The sequence below is a fragment of the Balaenoptera physalus genome, assembly GCF_965194825.1.
Source record: "Balaenoptera physalus genome assembly, chromosome: 14".
NCBI lineage: Eukaryota > Metazoa > Chordata > Mammalia > Artiodactyla > Balaenopteridae > Balaenoptera > Balaenoptera physalus.
The window spans coordinates 88,196,216-88,202,215 of NC_138893.1; the positions used below are offsets into that span (position 1 = coordinate 88,196,216).

The 6,000-nt window shown below is 35.0% G+C and overlaps 1 protein-coding gene across 3 annotated transcripts in view; it reads right to left on the reverse strand.

Annotated features, from left to right (window-relative positions):
* The window catches only part of MYPN (myopalladin), an 81,910-nt gene extending 77,421 nt beyond the window's left edge, over window positions 1-4,489 (reverse strand). Inside the window, exons 1-2 of one of the 3 annotated variants that reach the window (XM_082424400.1) lie at window positions 4,002-4,256; window positions 2,440-2,498 (exon numbers count right to left, since the gene is read on the reverse strand). The gene's annotated coding sequence lies outside the window, so the exon portion shown is untranslated. Of the gene's footprint in view, window positions 1-2,439; window positions 2,499-4,001 lie in introns of all 3 variants that reach the window. The other 2 variants (XM_082424399.1, XM_082424401.1) reach the window with 2 other exon arrangements.
* Between the last annotated feature and the right edge of the window lie 1,511 nt (window positions 4,490-6,000).

Below are 6,000 nucleotides of genomic sequence, written 5' to 3' on the forward strand. Positions count from 1 at the left end.
TTAGCCATGTGACCATCTGGGAGGAAGAAGTGAGTGTCAAGGCCAAGGGAGGTGAATGTTTGGTGTGTCCAAGTCAAGCCCAGTGGGCCAGGAGGTGAGTAAGAAAGAAGAGTGGAAGGCTAGAGCATGTAAGATCTTTCAGACCATGGGAAAGACTCTGAGTTTTACTAAATGTGTGAATGGGAAACCATTTTAAAGTTTTTTGAAGCAGGTGACATGGGTTTGAAAAAGTTCAATTGTGGCTGCTATGCAAAGAATGCAAGAGATGATGCTGGTTTGGATCAATGAGTAGTATTAGAGGAAGATGGCGAGAAATGGTCAGATTTGAGATATCTTTTGAAAATACAGCCAGTATGATTTGCTGATGGATTGAAAGTAGGGTACAAGAGAAAGACCAGAGTCAGGAGTGACTCCAGTATTTATGGCCTAAGCAACTAGGTGAGTGGAGGAATTATTTACTGGGATGAGGCAGGAACAAGTTTTAGGAAGGGTTCTCTTAAACATTTCATTTGACAAATGTCAAAGTTCTCTTAGACATTTCAGCTGGTGTGTTCAGGTGACATTGGACATTGCTTCCTTCTTTCTGCTTATTATAAATTGAAACAGATATTACGCTGCTTTCAAACTAAGAATGAATAAATGCCATTGAAAACAGATTGTGCTTTTGATGAAATGGTCTTAGGTTTGAAATGAGGCAGTTAATGTGCCATCAAGACCAACTTTAGTAAATCATGTAAACTAATTTAGCCACATAGAATGCTTATTGAATGTTCTTCACTTTCTTTTGCTAAATATCTATATTTTTTCCCTACCAATTTTCCTGAAAAGAGGATCTGACCTAAGAACTTGCTGAAAATGTTAAGAGTCTGGTTTACAAAAACAAAACTTAATGCTGATACCTTTGGGCATATTTCTCAAGTCATATTATCACTATTCTTCTGTAAGTTCTGAGAAGACCTTGTTGGAAATAACATGAGTTATAAACTCATCTTTTGGTTATAATATGAACATTTAAATCAGGGCATTGACCAGAGAATTGGCAAAACCTAATATGAAGTAACTTGGATTAAAACATGAATACTGAAGTTTGCTGGCTATGAAATATTCTTAGATATTAAATGAGAAAACAAATCTGGTTCCTAGGGGAACATAAAAACAGACTAATATTTAATAGTTATTTGGCTAGAGAGCTGGAATAGGAAAAGATAGACATCTTTAATTAACTCACCTCTAAACTGAGGAGCAGAACTACACTGCTTACTTCATAGGTTTGTTTGTGAAAGAACTTTAGAAATGTAGACACTATACAAATTCAAGGTAATCCGTTTCTGTAGGGGAGCACTAGTATAAAGGATACCAAAACCAGAGCCCAAAGTTAGTATTTAATCTGAAATATACCAAATAAATAGTATAGAGGTAAATTCTGTGACCCTTAAAAAAGGTAATGAAGCCAAGTAAGATGGCTTCAGGAATCTAGGGCCAAAAAAAGGGTTTGGTGGTAGTCACAAAATGAGGTTTTCTTTCACTCTCAATTCACCACTCATGATGAACTTAGCTCTTATACCGAAGTCCCAAATGAGAAAACTTTGTCAATCCCCATTAACTCAAAGATTCATTTTAAATAAGAAAAAAAATGTAAACGTTTTCATCCTTCTTCAGCCTCTTAATATTTGGGTCCATTTTCTTTAGGTGTTTAAGGATTTGAAAAATGATAACTTCCCTAATTGACACATTTGCTAGATTGGGAGAGGAGCAAGTACCCCAATTCGGCTTGTGATCTCAAGATCTAGTTCTAGTTCCAGCCCTTGGTGTGAAGGCTCTGCTGGGCCTGTCTCAGACCGTGGGGTGCATTGTGACTCCAAGTGGAGGGCTATGTAGCACACAGTCTATACAGAGCTTGTCAAGGTGACTCTAGTTATACAGAGCTGTAGGAACTCTTCAGTGACTGCAGGTAAATAGTCACACCAACTTTTGTGCCCACCAAAAATGTAACTGCTGAAAATATGTTCTTAAATTTCTCAACACACCATTTTGTCTATACATGGGTTGTTCCCTTTAAGCAAAAGCCCAACGCCTTAGCAGTTTTAAAAGCTCTTTGTCAGCTGTAAAGCACCATAGAAATTTAAGAAAATATTCTGTGGTGTTTGATCCTTCTATATCTCTTAAGAGAGGAAAAGAGATAAGAAAATCTTTTCATCTTTTTGGCTTGTTATAGGCAATAACACCATGCTACAAGCAATGCCTTTGTCAAATCTCAATGTCAATGAGGAGACTAATTATTCTGGGGTTAGCAGTCTCATTCATCTTCTATTTTCAGGTTAATGAGCTGAGTTCATTACTCCTATTGCATCGAGGAGTTAACCTAAAAAATTTAGCTGTCACCTTTTCAAATACTAACATTAGTTCATTAAAGTCCTTTCACAGTGAAACCTAATTTACCTGTAGTCCCGTTTCTTCAAAAATAAGTTTGAAAAACCATCTCTATGAATTCCAAAACCCTGTTGGGATAAAAATTCATTCAGTTTCTTGTGTCTGTGAATTGTGGTTCTGAGTCCATTCCATTGAACGTGTGCCTTTGTAAGCTAGAAAGTATATTCTATTATACAATAGGTGTATTGGAGTCTGTAGTAGAGTCTGTCTTCTAAATTATACACGTATGGAACACTGGCGCTTTAATACATTGTTAGGAGTTCCAGTAACATTAGCCATATTCTATAAGTGGGAATAGAGACAAACCTCCAGAATTTGGATAATGTCCAACTGTTTGTTTCATACTCCATCATTGTAAGATTCTGTAATGTTTATAATTTTGTGTCCCGACAAAGTAAGTATGGTGTGCATATATTTCAGATTTCATGGGATGGCCTTGATTTTAACTATTTTGCTTATTGTCAAATGGTGTATCAGACAGCATATCTTAATTTTTGTTTAAAAATATGTTTATTATAGCTATAAGTGTAGACATTCTCAATTTCCTAGAAAAGGATTATATGGATTTTATGTGAAGTTAAGAGTTATTATTAAGGAGAGACTAAAATGTTATAACAGTTTTTAAATTTAGAGCTTGTAGAATTCATTTCATCATTACCAATGTGAAAGTAGTTGAATAATAATTTTTTGAGAAAGGAAACTGGTTAGCTGTTTTGTTTCTTTCAAACTGATTGATGCTAGTATCTTTAACAAGTATGAGTAAAAAAATCTGTTGATAAGATAATAAAATTTCTTAGCACCCTTACTGTAATGTTCACTTTTTGGGAATGGAAATACAGATTAACTCATGTTTTCTTTTTCTTTGTTTATACGGTTATTAAAATATAATTCAAGTTGTGCATCTAATTACTGCTAATAGTGCAATGTACCAAGCCAAACACTTGCCACTGACTGTCAAGTGTCTTTCTGATGCAGCTGAAAAGGGAAGGAGGGAGGGAGAGAGAGTGGGGGGGGGAGAGAAAGAGAGAGAGGGGGAGAGAAAGGAGAAAGAAAGAGCAATGTCCTTTGAGCAAGACTTTCTGCAGCTGTTGTGTACATTAATCCAGGGAGCAGATCTCCCAACACTAAATATAGCAAGCATATCCTTTTACATGATAAAAAAAATGTTAAATGAAAGTCTTTAACTATGGAGTCATATTATTTTAGATTTGATTTCCTTTTAAAAGGAAATAGGCATTGCACACATATTCTCTATACAAACACCGTAATTTTAATAAATGAATGTATGGAAAATGCCAATGGTAATACACATGTCACGACTTTCTCTGTTAAGATATTTTCCTTTAGGACCCGAGTAGGCTGTGATCACTGAGGGTCTCATCAATCCCCTCCAAAATTTGACCACGTAGAAAACTTTATTTTTCACATAATTTTGTGTCCCATCATACATAATTAGAAAGTTATCCTCGGTTTCACTCTAAACAACAGAAATTAGGTCTCAGAAATATCCCTTTCCCATTGTCAGTTTCTTGTTATCAAAACACACTTGAGAACTTAAATCTGGATATTACCTTTCTTTTTTTAGTTGACCCAGATGAGGATGTCCAAACACTCCACCGTGATGATAATTATCCAAGGAGAACTTTTAGATGAAAGCACAGGAGAAAAAGAAAATTCTTCACGCCCTTGGAAATGGAGAGTAGCCGTCCGTAGAGTGAGGAGTTAACCTTAGTTTCAGTGAAGATGGCTGTTAGAAGCTGGACAACCTGTCACCACCGGAGCCAGAGCATTTGTCAGCTCACAGGTCCCAAGTTATTTTGAGCTGTATAAACCATGTGCCTGTGAAACATTCCACCTGATTGGATAGGAGAAAACTGAGCAAAGGGATTCCACAGCAGGACAGCACCTATGGGAGGTGGGGGTCAGTCAGTTTTCCTACCTATAGAATTTCACTTACAGCTAGAGGCCCAAGTTGTTTATTGATTTATGTTTGGAATTAATACTAAATTCATTATAACACATTCCATCTGTCAAATAAAATGGCATTATTTTTTGAAATACATCAAAATTCTTAATTTTTAAGAGAATTAACTTTATTTTTTTAATAATTAATTTTTATTGGAGTATAGTTGCTTTACACTGCTGTGTTAGTTTCTACCATACAGCAAAGTGAATCAGCCATACATATACATATATCCCCTCTTTTTTGGATTTCCTTCCCATTTAGGTCACCGCAGAGCACTGAGTAGAGTTCCCTGAACTACACAGAAGGTAAGAGAATTAACTTTAATTCATGGGAAATTTACTCTCATTTAATCACTGATACATTTTAGGAAATTTGGCTATGAAAAGCCAGTAGGAAAGTGAGGTCTAACATTTTAAAGCTGAGAGGTTTTTTTTTTTTTAACTGTTTGTCCAAAGGCTTAGCAAAAGCAGAGATGATAACTAACATTAAAAGTTGTTAACTAGAGATCACAGAAAAAATGGAGAGGAAAAAGCCATCAGTCTGAGAACAAACCCAGTAACAAATTAGTTTGAACAAACTTTTTCAGAAAAAAAACTAATCAGATACTGTTTAAAAGTCAAAATTGCTATATAATGTAACACAACTCCTATTCATTTATTAGTACCTGGAATAACTTTTTTTTGTATATTATTTTGAAAAAGTCTATGCCAGATTTCTTCTTTTACAAGCATTGCCGAACAATAAAAAAGAATCCTTAGTCAAACCAACATCTGCTCAAAAACCTACTTTGTCAAAGTATAGGCTCTTTGATATTAATTTCATATATTTTCAGAATATGAATTTGGAAAAAAAACGTTAACCCCATTATTTCAGTCTTGGTAGAAGCCTGGGTTTTGAAAATTCAGATAAATGCCATTGGTTTTTTTTTTTTTTTTAAGGGTCATTCTTAGATTTGGGTAGCATAAAATACATTGATTTAAACCTACCTTTCTTAATTAAATCACACAATACTTGTAGAATTTCTTCCCATTCATTCAACAAATATTTATCTAATGCCTACTATGTACCAGGTACTGGGTATAAAGCAGTGCAAAAAACATAACAAAATTCCTGCCCTCATGGCATTTACTAAGAGATCTTTTTACCTTTTTCAGTCACCTTGAGACTCCCTATAGTATATTGAATAGATATAAAATTTGTTTATTATGATCAAATCAGAAGCTTCACTATACCTTTTGTTAAGGAACTTTGAATTTACATGGGCAAAATGAAAAAGACTATTGAGGAAAACTTTAAAATAATCCAGACTGAAAGCACTATTACTGAGGAGGGAAGAGGGCACAAGAATAACTGAGTTATATGGATAGGTTATTTTCATTACTGCATTAATCTAGATCTTCACTGTACAGGGTTGTTTGCTCTCTTACCTGTGCTGAAATTAACCTCAAGACTACTTAATTGTGTTTCTGCATTTTCTATTTAGGTAGGTGCTCCAACGATTTCTTTTTATTTAAAGAGAGGATCTTCCCCCACTATCCCTTTCAGATCTTGATGCATAATCAATATAAGTGCTGCTCAGTCTTGAGTCGGGACAGGAAAAAGTA